This window comes from Balaenoptera acutorostrata, chromosome X, assembly GCF_949987535.1.
Source record: "Balaenoptera acutorostrata chromosome X, mBalAcu1.1, whole genome shotgun sequence".
Taxonomy (NCBI): Eukaryota; Metazoa; Chordata; class Mammalia; order Artiodactyla; family Balaenopteridae; genus Balaenoptera; species Balaenoptera acutorostrata.
Window position 1 is genome coordinate 46,277,812 of NC_080085.1, and position 19,478 is coordinate 46,297,289.

Consider the following 19,478-nt stretch of genomic DNA (forward strand, 5'->3'; position numbering starts at 1 on the left):
TATAAAGAAAACATATTAAAAGCAGCAAGGGAAAAACAAGAAATAACACACAAGGGAATCCCCATAAGGTTACCAGCTGATCATTCAGCAAAAACTCTGCAAGCCAGAAGGGAGTGGCAGGAAATATTTAAAGTGATGAAGGAGAAAAACCTAAAACCAAGATTACTCTACCCAGCAATGATCTCATTCAGATTTGATAGAGAAATTAAAACCTTTGCAGACAAGCAAAAGCTGAGAGAGTTCAGCACCACAAAACCAGCTTTACAACAAATGCTAAAGGAACTTCCCTAGTCAAGAAACACAAGAGAAGGAAAACACCTACAATAACAAACCTGAAACATTTAAGAAAATGGGAAGAGGAACATACATATCGATAATTACCTTAAATGTAAATGGATTAAATGCTTCCACCAAAAGACATAGACTGGCTGAATGGATACAAAACAAGACCCATATATATGCTGTCTACCAGAGACCCAGTTCAGACCTAGGGACACATACAGACTGAAAGTGAGGGGATGGAAAAAGATGTTCCATGCAACTGGAAATCAAAAAAAGCTGGAGTAGCAATTCTCATGTCAGACAAAATAGACTTTGAAATAAAGATATTACAAGAGACAAAGAAGGACACTACATAATGATCTAAGGGAACGATCCAAGAAGAAGATATAACAATTGTAAATATTTATGCACCCAACATAGGAGCACCTCAATAAATAAGGCAATTACTAACAGCCATATAAGGGGAAATCAACAGTAACACAGTCATAGAGGGCACTTTAACACCCCACTTTCACCAATGGACAGATCATCCAAAATGAAAGTAAATAAGGAAACAAAAGCTTCAAATGATACATCAAAGAAGATGGACTTAATGAATATTTATAGGACATTCCACCCAAAAACAACAGAATACACATTTTTCTCAAGTGCTCATGGAATATTCTCCAGGATAGATCATATCTTGGGTCACAAATCAAGCCTTGGTAAATTTAAGAAAATTGAAATCGTATCAAGTATCTTTTGCGACAACAACACTATGAGACTAGATATCAATTACAGGAAAAGATCTGTAAAAAATACAAACACGTGGAGGCTACACAATACACTACTTAATAACGAAGTGATCACTGAAGAAATCAAAGGGGAAATCAAAAAATAACTAGAAACAAATGACAATGGAGACACGATGACCCAAAACCTATGGGATGCAGCAAAAGCAGTTCTAAGACGGAAGTTTATAGCAATACAATCCTACCTTAAGAAACAGGAAACATCTCAAATAACCTAACATTGCACCTAAAGCAATTAGAGAAAGAAAAACAAAAAAAAAAATACCCCAAGTTAGCAGAAGGAAAGAAATCATAAAAATCAGATCAGAAATAAATGAAAAAGAAATGAAGGAAACAATAGCAAAGATCAATAAAACTAAAAGCTGGTTATTTGAGAAGATAAACAAAATTGATCAACCATTAGCCAGACTCATCATGAAAAAAAGTTTGAAGACTCAAATCAATAGAAATAGAAATGAAAAAGGAGAGGTAACAACTGACACTTCAGAAATACAAAAGATCATGAGAGATTACTACAAGAACCTCTATGACAATAAAATGGACTACCTGGAAGAAATGGACAAATTCTTACAAATGCACAACGTGCCGAGACTGAACCAGGAAGAAATAGAAAATATGAACAGACCAATCACAAGCACTGAAATTGAAACTGTGATTAAACATCTTACAACAAACAAAAGCCCAGGACCAGATGGCTTCACAGGCAAATTCTATCAAACATTTAGAGAAGAGCTAACACCTATCCTTCTCAAACTCTTCCAAAATATTGCAGAGGGAGGAACACTCCCAAACTCATTCTATGAGGCCACCATCACCCTGATACCAAAACCAGACAAAGATGTCACAAAGAAAGAAAACTACAGGCCAATATCACTGGTGAACATAGATGCAAAAATCCTCAACAAAATACTAGCAAACCGAATCCAATAGCATATTAAAAGGATCATACACCATCACTAAGTGGGGTTTATCCCAGGAATGCAAGGATATTTCAATATACGCAAATCAATAAACGTGATACACTATATTAACAAATTGAAGGAGAAAAACCATATGATCATCTCAGTAGATGCAGAGAAAGCTTTCGACAAAATTCAACACCCATTTATGATAAAAGCCCTGCAGAAAGTAGGCATAGAGGGAACTTTCCTCAACATAATAAAGGCCATATATGGCAAACCCACAGCCAACATCATCCTCAATGGTGAAAAACTGAAGCCATTTCCACTAAGATCAGGAACAAGACAAGTTTTCCCACTCTCACCACTATTATTCAACATAGTTTTGGAAGTTGTAGCCACAGGAATCAGAGAAGAAAAAGAAATAAAAGGAATCCAAATCGGAAAAGAAGAAGTAAAGCTGTCACTGTTTGCAGATGACATGATACTATACATAGAGAATCCTAAAGGTGCCACCAGAAAACTCCTAGAGCTAATCAATGTATTTGGTAAAGTAGCAGGATACAAAATTAATGCACAAAAATCCCATAGACTAATGATGAAAAATCTGAAAGTGAAATTAAGAAAACAGTCCCATTTACCATTGCAACAAAAAGAATAAAATACCTAGGAATAAACCTACCTAGGGAGACAAAAGACCTGTATGCAGAAAACTATAAGACACTGATGAAAGAAATTAAAGATGATACCAACAGATGGAGACATATACCATGTTCTTGGATTGGAAGAATCAACATTGTGAAAATGACTATACTACCCAAAGCAATCTGCAGATTCAATGCAATCCCTATCAAATTACCAATGACATTTTTTACGGAGCTAGAACAAATCATCTTAAAATTTGTATGGAGATACAAAAGACCCCGAATAGCCAAAGCAGTCTTGAGGGAAAAAAACGGAGCTGGAGGAATCAGACTCCCTGACTTCAGACTGTACTACAAATCTGCTGTAATCAAGACAATATGGTACTGGCACAAAAACAGAAAAATAGATCAATGGAACAAGATAGAAAGCCCAGAGGTAAACCCACGCACCTATGGTCAACTAATCTATGACAAAGGAGGCAAAGATATACAATGGAGAAAAGACAGTCTCTTCAATAAGTGGCGCTGGGAAAACTGGACAGCTACATGTAAAAGAATGAAATTAGAATACTCCCTAACACCATACACAAAAGTAAACTCAAAATGGATTACAGACCTAAATGTAAGACTGGACACTATAAAACTCTTAGAGGAAAATATAGGAAGAACACTCTTTGACATAAATCACAGCAAGATCTTTTTTGATCCACCTCCTAGAGTAATGGAAATATAAACAAAAATAAACAAATGGGACCTAATGAAACTTCAAAGCTTTTGCACAGCAAAAAAAACCATAAACAAGACGAAAAGACAGCCCTCAGAATTGGAGAAAATATTTGCAAACGAATCAATGGACAAAGGATTAATCTCCAAAATATATAAACAGCTCATTCAGCTCAATATTAAAGAAACAAACACCCCAATCCAAAAATGGGCAGAAGACTTAAATAGACATTTCTCCAAAGAGGACATACAGACGGCCACGAAGCACATGAAAAGATGCTCAACATCACTAATTATTAGAGGAATGCAAATCAAAACTACAATGAGGTATCACCTCACACCAGTTAGAATGGGCGTCATCAGAAAATCTACAAACAACAAATGCTGGAGAGGGTGTGGAGAAAAGGGAACCCTCTTGCACTGTTGGTAGGAATGTAAATTGATACAGCCACTATGGAGAACAATATGGAGGTTCCTTAAAAACTAAAAATAGAATTACCATATGACCTAGCAATCCCACTACTGGGCATATACCCAGAGAAAACCATAATTCAAAAAGACACATGCATCCGAATGTTCATTGCAGCACTATTTACAGTAGCCAGGTCATGGAAGCAACCTAAATGCCCATGAACAGATGAATGGATAAATAAGTTGTGGTACCTATATACAATGGAATATTACTCAGCCTTAAAAAGGAATGAAATTGAGTCATTTGTTGAGACGTGGATGGATCTAGGGACTGTCATACAGAGTGAAGTAAGTCAGCAAGACAAAAATAAATATCGTATATTAACGCATGTATGTGGAACCTAGAAAAATGGTACAGATGAGCCGATTTGCAGGGCAGAAGTTGAGACACAGATGTAGAGAACGGACATATGGACACCAAGGGGGGAAAACTGCAGTAGGGTGGGGATGGTGGTGTGCTGAATTGGGCGATTGGGATTGACATAAATACACTGATGTGTATAAAATTGATGACTAATAAGAACATGCAGTATAAAAAAACAAACAAACAAAACAACTAATACTAAACTTTCATTGGGTTATTTGTATGGAAATATGTTAATATCAATGTTTCAGACATTACATGAAATTTCTAAAAATCTTATATGTTCTGGTATAATGTTATAAGTCATAATCCTAGTTATTACTTTAAAATGTATATCTCAGAAATAACTAATTTTTTGTCAACTGCATTATTATGAACTTTCATCAAATCTTTAACTGTGGTCATTTTTAAGTCTTTTGTCATTTACATACAGTTCTGGTTGTACTCTGATGCTTTTGCAAATATGTTCCTATAAAAGGGTTTCCTCTTCAAGAAATTCATGGAAAAGACTCTGACAAGTACAGGTTTCTGGTAACTGACTCTACTGTTGAACTGAATGAATAAGCATTTTCAGAACTCTAATGAAAAACTGATGAACTCATAAAAGTGCTAAGAAAAGATCAAGATTAAAAAAAAATTAATTACATGGGACTGAGTGAAAAAAAAATTCCACATACAAAAGTCCAGGAACACACGGATTCACAGGTGAAATTTTACATTGCAAACAATTAGGGAGGAGTTCACACCTACTCTTCTCAAACTATTCCCAAAAATTCCCAAGGAAGGAAAGCTTTCAAACTAACTCTATGACACCAGCAACACCCTGATACCAAAACCAGACAAAAATATCACACAAAACAGAAAAATACAGTCCAAGTTCATTGACGAACATAGACGCAAAATTCCTCAACAAAATATTAGCAAATGAATCATCCAATGTGATACACCGCATTAACAAATTGAAGAATAAAAACCAAATGAACATATCAATAGACGCAGAAAAAGATTTTGAGGAAGAGAGGAGAAGATGGTGGAACAGTAAGACGCGGAGATCACCTTTCTCCCCACAGATACATCAGAAATATAGCTACACGTGGAACTGCTCCTATAGAACACCCACTGAACGCTGGCAGAAGAATTCAGACCTCCCAAAAGGCAAGAAACTCCCCACGTACCTGGGTAGGACAAAAGAAAAAAGAAAAAACAGAGACAAAAGACTAGGGATGGGACCTGCACGAGTGGGAGGGAGCTGTTAAAGAGGAAAGGTTTCCACACACTAGGAAGACCCTTCGTGGGCGGAGACTGGGAGTGGCAGAGGGGGGAAGCTTGGGAGCCGCGGAGGAGAGCACAGCAACAGGGGTGCGGAGGGCAAAGCGGAGAGATTCCCGCACAGAGGATCGGTGCCGACCAGCACTCACCAGCCCGAGAGGCTTGTCTGCTCCCCTGCCGGGGCGGGCGGGGGCGGGGAGCTGAGGCTCGGGCTTCAGAGTTCGGATCCCAGGGAGACGAATGGGGTTGGTGGCTTGAACACAGCCTGAAGGGTTAGTGCACCACAGCTAGCTGGGAGGGAGTCTGGGAAAGGCTGGAGCTGCCTAAGAGGCAAGAGACTTTTTCTTCCCTCTTTGTTTCCTGGTGCGTGAGGAGAGGGGATTAAGAGCGCTGCTTAAAGGAGCTCCAGAGACGGGCAGGAGCCACGGCTATCAGCGCGGACCACAGACATGGGCATGAGACGCCAAGGCTGCTGCTGCCGCCACCAAGAAGGCTGCGTGCAAGCACAGGTCATTATCCACACCGACCCTCCTGGAAGCCTGTGCAGCCTGCCACTGCCAGGGTCCCGTGATCCAGGGACAACTTCCCCGGGAGAATGCATGGAGGGCCTCAGACTTGTGTTACGTCATGCAGGCCTGTGCCCCGCAGGCTCGCCCCGCACTCCGTACCCCTCCCTACCCCGGGCCTGAGTGAGCCAGAGCCCCATAATCATCTGCTACTTTAACCCCGACCTGTCTGAGCAAAGAACAGACGCCCTCAGGCGACCTACAAGCAGAGGCGGGTCCAAATCCAAAGCTGAACACAGGGAGCTGTGCGAACAAAGAAGAGAAAGGGAAATCACTCCCAGCAGCCTCAGAAGCAGCGGATTAAAGCTCCACAATCAACTTGATGTACCCTGAATCTGTGGAATACCTGAATAGACAATGAATCATCCCAAATTGAGGAGGTGGACTTTGGGAGCAAGATATATTATTTTTTCCCCTTTTCCTCTTTTTGTGAGTGTATATGTATATGCTTCTGTGTGAGAATTTGTCTGTATAGCTTTGCTTTCACGATTTCTCCTAGGGTTCTGTCCGTCTGTTTCTTTCATTTTTTTTTTTTTACTTTAAAAAAATTTTTCTCTTCATAATTATTATTTATTTTCTTTATTTTAATAACTTTATTTTATTCTATCTTACTTTATTTTTTTATTATATTTTATCCTCTTTCTTTCTTTCTATCTATTTTTCTTCCTTTTATTCTGAGCTGAGTGGATGAAAGGCTCTTGGTGCTACAGCCAGGCATCAGGGTTGTGCCTCTGAGGCGGGAGAGCCAACTTCAGGACTCTGGTCCACAAGAAACCTCCCAGCTCCACGTAATACCAAATGGCGAAAATGTCCCAGAGATCTCCACCTAACCACAAAGACCAGTTTCACTAAAAGACCAGCAAGCTACAGTGTTGGACACCCTATGCCAAACAACTAGCAAGACAGGAACCCAGCCCCACCCATTAGCAGACAGGCTGCCTAAAATCATAAAAAGCCACAGACATCCCAAAACACACTACCAGACATGGACCTGCACACCAGAAGGACTAGATCCAGCCTCATCCACCAGAACACAGGCACTAGTCCACTCCACCAGGAAGCCTACACAGGCCACTGAACCAAACTTAGCCACTGGGGACAGACACCAAAAACAACGGGAACTACGAATCTGCAGCATGTGAAAAGGAGACCCCAAACCCAGTAAGATAAGCAAAATGAGAAGATAGAAAACCACACAGCAGATGAAGGAGCAAGGTAAAAACACACCAGACCTAAAAAATTAAGAGGAAATAGGCAGTCTACCTGAAAAAGTGTTCAGAATAATGATAGTAAAGATGATCCAAAATCTTGGAAATAGGATAGACAAAATGCAAGAAACATTTAACAAGGACCTAGAAGAACTAAGGAGGAAAGAAGCAACGATGAACAACACAATAAATGATATTTAAAATACTCTAGAAGGGATCAATAGCAGTATAACTGAGGGAGACGAACAGATAAGTGACCTGGAAGTTAAAATAGTGGAAATAACTACTGCAGAGCAGAATAAAGAAAAAAGAATGAAAGAACTGAGGACAGTCTCAGAGACTTCTGGGACAACATTAAACGAATCAACATTCGAATTATAGGGGTGCCAGAAGAAGAAGAGAAAAAGAAAGGGACTGAGAAAATATTTGAAGAGATTATAGTTGAAAACTTCGCTAATATGGGAAAGGAAATAGTTTATCAAGTCCTGGAAGCACAGAGAGTCCCATACAGGATAAATCCAAGGGGAAACACGCCAAGACACATATGAATCAAACTATCAAAAATTAAATATAAAGAAAACATATTAAAAGCAGCAAGGGAAAAACAAGAAATAACACACAAGGGAATCCCCATAAGGTTACCAGCTGATCATTCAGCAAAAACTCTGCAAGCCAGAAGGGAGTGGCAGGAAATATTTAAAGTGATGAAGGAGAAAAACCTAAAACCAAGATTACTCTACCCAGCAATGATCTCATTCAGATTTGATAGAGAAATTAAAACCTTTGCAGACAAGCAAAAGCTGAGAGAGTTCAGCACCACAAAACCAGCTTTACAACAAATGCTAAAGGAACTTCCCTAGTCAAGAAACACAAGAGAAGGAAAACACCTACAATAACAAACCTGAAACATTTAAGAAAATGGGAAGAGGAACATACATATCGATAATTACCTTAAATGTAAATGGATTAAATGCTTCCACCAAAAGACATAGACTGGCTGAATGGATACAAAACAAGACCCATATATATGCTGTCTACCAGAGACCCAGTTCAGACCTAGGGACACATACAGACTGAAAGTGAGGGGATGGAAAAAGATGTTCCATGCAACTGGAAATCAAAAAAAGCTGGAGTAGCAATTCTCATGTCAGACAAAATAGACTTTGAAATAAAGATATTACAAGAGACAAAGAAGGACACTACATAATGATCTAAGGGAACGATCCAAGAAGAAGATATAACAATTGTAAATATTTATGCACCCAACATAGGAGCACCTCAATAAATAAGGCAATTACTAACAGCCATATAAGGGGAAATCAACAGTAACACAGTCATAGAGGGCACTTTAACACCCCACTTTCACCAATGGACAGATCATCCAAAATGAAAGTAAATAAGGAAACAAAAGCTTCAAATGATACATCAAAGAAGATGGACTTAATGAATATTTATAGGACATTCCACCCAAAAACAACAGAATACACATTTTTCTCAAGTGCTCATGGAATATTCTCCAGGATAGATCATATCTTGGGTCACAAATCAAGCCTTGGTAAATTTAAGAAAATTGAAATCGTATCAAGTATCTTTTGCGACAACAACACTATGAGACTAGATATCAATTACAGGAAAAGATCTGTAAAAAATACAAACACGTGGAGGCTACACAATACACTACTTAATAACGAAGTGATCACTGAAGAAATCAAAGGGGAAATCAAAAAATAACTAGAAACAAATGACAATGGAGACACGATGACCCAAAACCTATGGGATGCAGCAAAAGCAGTTCTAAGACGGAAGTTTATAGCAATACAATCCTACCTTAAGAAACAGGAAACATCTCAAATAACCTAACATTGCACCTAAAGCAATTAGAGAAAGAAAAACAACAAAAAAAATACCCCAAGTTAGCAGAAGGAAAGAAATCATAAAAATCAGATCAGAAATAAATGAAAAAGAAATGAAGGAAACAATAGCAAAGATCAATAAAACTAAAAGCTGGTTATTTGAGAAGATAAACAAAATTGATCAACCATTAGCCAGACTCATCATGAAAAAAAGTTTGAAGACTCAAATCAATAGAAATAGAAATGAAAAAGGAGAGGTAACAACTGACACTTCAGAAATACAAAAGATCATGAGAGATTACTACAAGAACCTCTATGACAATAAAATGGACTACCTGGAAGAAATGGACAAATTCTTACAAATGCACAACGTGCCGAGACTGAACCAGGAAGAAATAGAAAATATGAACAGACCAATCACAAGCACTGAAATTGAAACTGTGATTAAACATCTTACAACAAACAAAAGCCCAGGACCAGATGGCTTCACAGGCAAATTCTATCAAACATTTAGAGAAGAGCTAACACCTATCCTTCTCAAACTCTTCCAAAATATTGCAGAGGGAGGAACACTCCCAAACTCATTCTATGAGGCCACCATCACCCTGATACCAAAACCAGACAAAGATGTCACAAAGAAAGAAAACTACAGGCCAATATCACTGGTGAACATAGATGCAAAAATCCTCAACAAAATACTAGCAAACCGAATCCAATAGCATATTAAAAGGATCATACACCATCACTAAGTGGGGTTTATCCCAGGAATGCAAGGATATTTCAATATACGCAAATCAATAAACGTGATACACTATATTAACAAATTGAAGGAGAAAAACCATATGATCATCTCAGTAGATGCAGAGAAAGCTTTCGACAAAATTCAACACCCATTTATGATAAAAGCCCTGCAGAAAGTAGGCATAGAGGGAACTTTCCTCAACATAATAAAGGCCATATATGGCAAACCCACAGCCAACATCATCCTCAATGGTGAAAAACTGAAGCCATTTCCACTAAGATCAGGAACAAGACAAGTTTTCCCACTCTCACCACTATTATTCAACATAGTTTTGGAAGTTGTAGCCACAGGAATCAGAGAAGAAAAAGAAATAAAAGGAATCCAAATCGGAAAAGAAGAAGTAAAGCTGTCACTGTTTGCAGATGACATGATACTATACATAGAGAATCCTAAAGGTGCCACCAGAAAACTCCTAGAGCTAATCAATGTATTTGGTAAAGTAGCAGGATACAAAATTAATGCACAAAAATCCCATAGACTAATGATGAAAAATCTGAAAGTGAAATTAAGAAAACAGTCCCATTTACCATTGCAACATGAAGAATAAAATATCTAGGAATAAACCCACCTAAGAAGACAAAAGACTTGTATGCAGAAAATTATAAGACACTGATGAAAGAAATTAAACATGATAAAAGAGATAGAGAGATATACCATGTTCTTGGATTGGAAGAATCAACATTGTGAAAATGACTCTACTACACAAAGCAATCTACAGATTCAATGCAATCCCTATCAAACTACCACTGGCATTGTTCACAGAACTAGAACAAAAAATTTCACAATTTGTATGGAAACACAAAACACCCCGAATAGCCAAAGCAATCTTGAGAACGAAAAACGGAGCTGGAGGAATCACGCTCCCGACTTCAGACTATATTACAAAGCTACAGTATTCAAGACAGTATGGTACTGGCACAAAAACAGAAACATAGATCAATGGAACAGGATAGAAAGCTCAGAGATAAACCCACGCACATAAGGTCACCTCATCTTTGATAAAGGAGGCAAGCATAAACAGTGAAGAAAAGACAGCCTCTTCAAAAAGTGGTGCTGGGAAAACCGGACAGATACATGTAAAAGTATGAAATTAGAATACTCCCTAACACCATACACAAAAATAAACCCAAAATTGATTAAAGACCTAAATGTAAGGGAAGACACTATCAAACTCTTAGAGGAAAACATAGGCAGAACAGTCTATGACATAAATCACAGCAAGATCCTTTTTGATCCATCTCCTCGAGAAATGGAAATAAAAACAAAAATAAACAAATGGGACCTAATGAAACTTAAAAGCTTTTGCACAGCAAAGGAAGCCATAAACCAGACCAAAAGACAACCCTCAGAATGGGAGAAAATTTTTGCAAATGAAGCAACTGACAAAGGATTAATCTCCAAGATTTACAAGCAGCTCATGCATCTCAATAAGAAAAAAAACAAAGGACCCAATCCAAAAATGGGCAGAAGACCTAAATAGACATTTCTCCAAAGAAGATATACAGATTGCCAACAAACACATGAAAGAATGCTCAACTTCATTAATCATTAGAGAAATGCAAATCAAAACTACAATGAGATATCATCTCACACCAGTCAGAATGGCCATCAACAAAAAATCTAGAAACATTAAATGCTGGAGAGGGTGTGGAGTAAAGAGAACCTGTTGCACTGTTGGTGGGAATGTAAGTTGATACAGCCACTATGGAGAACAGTATGGTGGTTCCTTAAAACACTAAAAATAGAACTACCTTACGACCCAGCAATCCCACTACTGGGCATAGGGAGGGTGGGATGGAGGGATATGCAAGAAGGAAGAGATATGGGAACATATGTATATGTATAGTTGATTCACTTTGTTATAATGCAGAGACTAACACACCATTGTAAAGCAATTATACTCCAATAAAGATGTTAAAAAAATGTAAATCCATATGATCATAGAAGGAAATCAAAAAATAATTTCTGGAAGTAAAAAGGATACAGCAATATAAAGCATGTTATTTGGAAACAAGTATAGAGATACTAGAAGAAATGGTTAAATAAATTGGTGGTATTTGAAAAAAAAAAGAGTAAAGTTTTGCTATTTGTAACAACATGGATGAACTTGGAGGGTACTATGCTAAATGAAATAAGTCAGACAGAGAAAGTCAAATAGTGTATGATATCAATTATATGTGGAATCTTAAAAATAAAACACACTGTGATTATAATAGAAATGAAACAAACTCCCATATATAGAGTACAAACTAGTGGTTACCAGTGGGGAAAGGGGCAACATAAGGCTAGGGGACTAAGGTACAAATTGCTATGTATAAAATAAATAAGTTACAAGGATATATTGTACAACACAGGGAATATAGTTAATATTTTATAATAACTATAAATGGAACACAACATTTAAAATTGTAAATCACACTGTTGTACAACTGAAACTGATATAATATTGTGCATCAACTGTACCTCATTAAAGATAAAATAAGATAAAATTAGCCAATTAGATAAACAAAAAGAAAAAGCATGGAAAAGAGTGAAGAAAGCCTATGAGAATTATCGGAAAATATTCTGAAAATGAATATATACATAATGGGAGTTGCCTAAGGAGAACAGAAAAAGAAAGGGGCATAAAGGTAATAATAAAATAAAATAAAAAAACACCTGAATGTCCCAATCTGAGAAGAGATATGGACATCCAGATACAGTAAGCACAAGGGTCTCCAAATAACATCAAGCCACAATTGATTACCCAGACATATTATAATCATTGTTAACAATCAAAAACAAAGATAGATTAATATCTATATTTTCTTCAATGAATTTTATGGTTACAGGTCTTTAATCCATTTTGATTTGCTTTGTGTGATTGGTGTATGATAGGGGTACAGTTTCATTCTTTTGCACCTGACTGTCCAGTGTTCTCAACACCATTCATTGACTGAAGAGACTATTCTTTCCCCATTGCATATTCTGGGCTCCAGTGTCATAAATTAATTGACCATATAGACACAGGTTTAATTCTGGGCTCTCTATACTGTTCCACTGATTTATATGCCTGTGTTTATGCCAATACCATAATATTTAAAATTTTTATCTATTTTTTCTTTTTTTGATTTTAATTTTTAGTAAAATTTTAAATGTTACTTTCCATTTACAATTATTACGAAGAATTGAATATATTCCTCGTGTTGTAAAATCATTCTTGAGCCTACCTTACACCCAATAGTTTGTGCATCCCACTCCCCAACCCCTGTAATGCCCCTCTCCCCACTCCCCACTGGTAAGCACCATTTTGAGCTCTATATCTATGAGTCTGCTTCTTTGTTTTTATATTTTCTAGTTTGCTGAATTTTTTTAACATCTTTATTGGAGTATAATTGCTTTACAATGGTGTGTTAGCTTCTGCTTTATAACAAAGTGAATCAGTTGTACATATACATATGTTCCCATATCTCTTCCCTCTTGCAACTCCCTCCCTCCCACCCTCCCTATCCCACCCCTCTAGGTGGTCACAAAGCACCGAGCTGATCTCCCTGTGCTATGAGGCTGCTTCCCAGTAGCTATGTATTTTACGTTTGGTAGTGTATATATGTCCTTGCCACTCTCTCACTTTTTCACAGCTTATCTTTCCCCCTCCCCATACCCTCAAGTCCATTCTCTAGTAGGTCTGTGTCTTTATTCCCATCTTACCGCTAGGTTCTTTATGACCTCTTTTTTTCCCCCTTAGATTCCATATATATGTGTTAGCACACTGTATTTGTTTTCACTTTCTGACTTACTTCACTCTGTATGACAGACTCTAACTCCATCCACCTCACTAAAAATAACTCCATTTCGTTTGTTTTTATGGCAGAGTAATATTCCATTGTATATATGTGCCACATCTTCTTTATCCATTCATCCGATGATGGACACTTAGGTTGCTTCCATGTCCTGGCTATTGTAAATAGAGCTGCAATGAACATTTTGGTACATGACTCTTTTTGAATTATGGTTTTCTCAGGGTATATGCCCAGTAGTGGGATTGCTGGGTCATATGGTAGTTCTATTTTTAGTTTTTTAAGGAACCTCCCTACTGTTCTCCATAGTGGCTGTATCAATTTACATTCCCACCAAGAGTGCAAGTGTTCCCATTTCTCCACACCCTCTCCAGCATTTATTGTTTCTAGATTTTTTGATGATGGCAATTCTGACCGTTGTGAGATGATATCTCATTGTAATTTTAATTTGCATTTCTCTAATGATTAATGATGATGAGCATTCTTTCATGTGTTTGTTGGCAATCTGTATATCTTCTTCGGAGAAATGTCTATTTAGGTCTTCTGCCCATTTTTGGATTGGGTTGTTTGTTTTTTTGTTACCGAGCTGCATGAGCTTCTTGTAAATTTTGGAGAGTAATCCTTTGTCAGTTGCTTCATTTGCAAATATTTTCTCCCATTCTGAGGGTTGTCTTTTTGTCTGGTTTATGGTTTCCTTTGCTGTGCAAAACCTTTTAAGTTTCATTAGGTCACATTTGTTTACTTTTGTTTTTATTCCCATTTCTCGAGGAGGTGGATCAAAAAGGATATTGCTGTGATTTATGTCATAGAGTGCTCTGCCTATGTTTTCCTCTAAGTGTTTGATATTGTCTGCCCTTACATTTAGGTCTTTAATCCATTTTGAGTTTATTTCTGTGTATGGTGTTAGGGAGTGTTTTAATTTCATACTTTTACATGTACCTGTCCAGTTTTCCCAGCACCACTTATTGAAGAGGCTGCCTTTTCTCCACTGTATATGCTTGCCTCCTTTATCAAAGATAAGGTGACCATATGTGCGTGGGTTTATCTCTGGGCTTTCTATCCTGTTCCACTGGTCTATATTTCTGTTTTTTTGCCAGGAGCATACTCTCTTGATTACTGTAGCTTTGTAGTGTAGTCTGAAGTCAGGGAGCCTGATTCTTCCAGCTCCATTTTTTGCTCTCAAGATTGCTTTGGTTATTCAGGGTCTTTTGTGTTTCCATACAAATTGTGAAATTTTTTGTTCTAGTACTGTGAAAAATGCCAGAGGTAGTTTGATAGGGATTGCATTTAATCTGTAGATTGCTTTGTGTAGTAGAGTCATTTTCACAATGTTGATTCTTCCAATCCAAGAACATGGTATATCTCTCCATCTATTTGTATCATCTTTAATTTCTTTCATTAGTGTCTTATAATTTTCTGCATACAGGTCTTATATCTCCTTAGGTAGGTTTATTCCTAGATATTTTATTCCTTTTGTTGCAATGGTAAATGGGCGTGTATCCTTAAATTCTCTTTCAGATTTTTCATCATTAATGTATAGGAATGCAAGAGATTTCTGTTCATTAATTTTGTATCCTGCTACTCTACCAAATTCATTGATTAGTTCTAGTAGTTTTTTAGTAGCCTCTTTAGGATTCTGGATGTATAGTATCATGTCATGTGCAAAGAGTGACAGCTTTACTTCTTCTTTTCCGATTTGGATTACATTTATTTCTTTTTCTTCTCTGATTCCTGTGGCTACAACTTCCAAAACTATGTTGAATAATAGTGGTGAGAGTGGGCAACCTTGTCTTGTTCCTGATCTTAGTGGAAATGGCTTCAGTTTTTCACCATTGAGGATGATGTTGGCTGTGGGTTTGCCATATATGGCCTTTATTATGATGAGGAATATTCCCTCTATGTCTACTTTCCCAAGGGCTTTTATCATAAATGGATGTTGAATTCTGTCGAAAGCTTTCTCTGCATCTATTGAGATGATCATATAGTTTTTCTCCTTCAATTTCTTAATATGGTGTATTACATTGATTGAATTGCGTATAGTGAAGAATCCTTGCATTCCTGGAATAAACCCCACTTGATCATGGTGTATGATCCTTTTAATGTGCTGTTGCATTCTGTTTGCTAGTATTTTGTTGAGGATTTTTGCATCTATGTTCATCAGTGATATTGGCCTGTAGTTTTCTTTCTTTGTAACATCTTTTTCTGGTTGTGGTATCAGGGTGATGGCCTCGTAGAATGAGTTGGGGAGTGTTCCTCCATCTGCAATATTTTGGAAGAGTTTGAGAAGGACAGCTGTTAGCTCTTCTCTAAATGTTTGATAGAAATTGCCTGTGAAGCCATCTGGTCCTGGGCTTTTGTTTGTTGTAAGATTTTTAATCACAGTTTCAATTTCAGTGCTTGTGATTGGTCTGTTCATATTTTCTATTTCTTCTTGGTTCAGTCTTGGTAGGTTGTGCATTTCTAAGAAATTGTCCATTTCTTCCAGGTTATCCATCTTATTGTCAGAGAGTTGCTTGTAGTAATCTCTCATGATCATTTGTATTTCTGCAGTGTCAGTTGTTACCTCTCCTTTTTCATTTCTAATTCTATTGATTTTAGTCTTCTAGCTTTTTTCCTTGAATGTGTCTGACTAATGGTTTATTAATTTTGTTTACCTTCTCAAAGAACCAGCTTTTAGTTTTATCGTTTTGTCCTATCGTTTCCTTCATTTTTTTTCATTTATTTCTGATATGATCTTTATGATTTCTTTCCTTCTGCTCACTTTGGGGTTTTTTTGTTCTTCTTTCTCTAATTGCTTTAGGTGCAAGGTTAGGTTGTTTATTTGAGATGTTTCCTGTTTCTTAAGGTAGGATTGTATTGCTATAGACTTCGCTCTTAGAACTGCTTTTGCTGCATCCCATAGGTTTTGGGTCGTCGTGTCTCCATTGTCATTTGTTTCTAGGTATTTTTTGATTTCTCCTTTGATTTCTTCAGTGATCACTTCGTTATTAAGTAGTGCATTGTGTAGCCTCCATGTGTTTGTATTTTTTGCAGATCTTTTCCAGTAATTGATATCTAGTCTCATAGCGTTGTGGTCAGAAAAGGTACTTGATACGATTTCACTTTTCTTAAATTAACAAGGCTTGATTTGTGACCCAAGATATGATCTATCCTGTAGAATATTCCATGAGCACCTGAGAAAAATGTGTATTCTGTTGTTTTTGGGTGGAATGTCCTATAAATATCCACTAAGTCAATCTTGTTTAATGTATCATTTGAAGCTTGTGTTTCCTTATTTATTTTCATTTTGGATGATCAGTCCATTGGTGTAAGTGGGGTGTTAAAGTCCCCTAGTATGATTGTGTTACTGTTGATTTCCCCTTTTATATCTGTTAGTGTTTGCCTTATATATTGAGGTGCTTGTGTTGGGTGCATAAATATTTACAATTGTTATATCTTCTTCTTGGATCGATTCCTCGATCATTATGTAGTGTCCTTCTTTGTCTCTTGTAATAGTCTTTATTTAAAAGTCTATTTTGTCTGATATGAGAACTGCTACTCCAGCTTACTTTTGAATTCCATTTGCATGCAATATCCTTTTCCATCCTCTCACTTTCAGTCTGTATGTGTCCCTAGGTCTGTAGTCTGTCCCTTGTAGACAACATATATACAGGTCTTGTTTTTGTATCCATTCAGCCAGTCTGTGTCTTTTCATGGGAGCATTTAATCCATTTTCATTTAAGGTAATTATCAATGTGTATGATCCTATTCCCATTTTCTTAAATGTTTTGGGTTTGTTACTGTAGTTTTTTTTCTTCTCTTGTGTTTCTTGCCTAGAGAAGTTCCTTTAGCATTTGTTGTAAAGCTGGTTTTGTGGTGCTGAACTCTCTCAGCTTGTGCTTGTCTGTAAAGTTTTTAATTTCTCCATCAAATCTGAGTGAGATCCTTGCTGGGTAGAGTAATCTTGGTTGTAGGTTTTTCTCCTTCATCACTTTACATATAGCCTGCCACTCCCTTCTGGCTTGCAGAGTTTCTGCTGAAAGATCAGCTGTTAACCTTATGGGGATTCCCTTGTGTGTTATTTGTTGTTTTCCCCTTGCTGCTTTTAATATGTTTTCTTTGTATTTAATTTTTGATAGTTTGATTAATATGTGTCTTGGCGTGTTTCTCCTTGGATTTATCCTGTATGGGACTCTCTGTGCTTCCAGGACTTGATTAACTATTTCCTTTCCCATATTAGGGAAGTTTTCAACTATAATCTCTTCAAATATTTTCTCAATCCCTTTCTTTTTCTCTTCTTCTTCTGGGACCCCTATAATTCGAATGTTGGTGCGTTTAATGTTGTCCCAGAAGTCTCTGAGACTGTCCTCAGTTCTTTCATTCTTTTTTCTTTATTCTGCTCTGCAGTAGTTATTTCCACTATTCTATCTTCCAGGTCACTTACCCATTCTTCTGCCTCAGTTATTCTGCTATTGATCCCTTCTAGAGTATGTTTAATTCATTTATTGTGTTGTTCATCATTTATTGTTTACTCTTTAGTTCTTCTAGGTCCTTGTTAATTGTTTCTTGCATTTCTTCTATTCTATTTCCAAGATTTTGGATCATCTTTACTATCATTATTCTGAATTCTTTTTCAGGTACACTGCCTATTTCCCCTTCATTTGTTAGGTCTGGTGTTTTTTTACTTTGCTCCTTCATTTTCTGTGTATTTTTCTGTCTTCTCATTTTGCTTATCTTACTGTGTTTGGGGTCTCCTTTTTGCAGGCTGCAAGTTCGTAGTTCCTGTTGTTTTTGTTATCTGTCCCCAGTGGCTAAAGTTTGTTTAGTGGGTTGTGTAGGCTTCCTGGTGGAGGGGACTAGTGCCTGTGTTCTGGTGGATTAGGCTGGATCTTTCCTTTCTGGTAGGCACGTCCACATCTGGTGGTGTGTTTTGGGGTGTCTGTGGCCTTATTCTGATTTTAGGGAAACTGTCTGCTAATGGATGGGGCTGTGTTCCTGTCTTGCTAGTTGTTTGGCATAGTGTGTCCAGCACTGTTGTTTGCTGGTCATTGAGTGCAGCTGTGTCTTGGTGTTGAGATGGAAATCTCTGGGAGATTTTCACCATTTGGTATTATGTGGAGCTGGGAGGTCTCTTGTGGACTAGTGTCCTGAAGTTGGCTCTCCCACCTCAGAGGCACAGCCCTGATGCCTGGCTGGAGCACCAAGTGTCTTTTATGCACATGGCTCAGAATAAAAGGGAGAAAAAATAGAAAGAAAGAAATTAAGAGGATAAAATAAAATAAAATAAAGTAAGATAAAATAAAATAAAGTTATTAAAATAAAAAATAATTATTAAGAAAAAAATTTTTTTAAAGTAAAAACAAACAAACAAGCAAAAAAACGGACGGACAGATCCCTAGGACAAATGGTGAAAGCAAAGTTATACAGTCAAAATCTCACACAGAATCATACACATACACACTCACAAAAAGAGGAAAGGGTGAAAAAATAATATATCTTGCTCCCAATGTCCACATCCTCAATTTGGGATGATTCGTTGTCTTTTCAGGTGTTCCACAGATGCAGGGTACATCACGTTGATTGTGAAGATTTAATCCACTGCTCCTGAGGCTGCCGTGAGAGATTTCCCTTTCTCTTCTTTGTTCGCACAGCTCCTGGGGTTCAGCTTTGGATTTGGAACCCCCTCTGCATGTAGGTCGCCTGAGGCATCTGTTCCTGCTGAGACAGGACTGGGTTAAGGGAGCAGCTGATTTGGGGCTCTGGCTTGCTTGGGCCTGGGGGAGGGAGGGGTACAGAGTGCGGGGCGAGCCTGAGGCCGCCGTGACATTGCATGAGCCTGAGACGCGCCGTG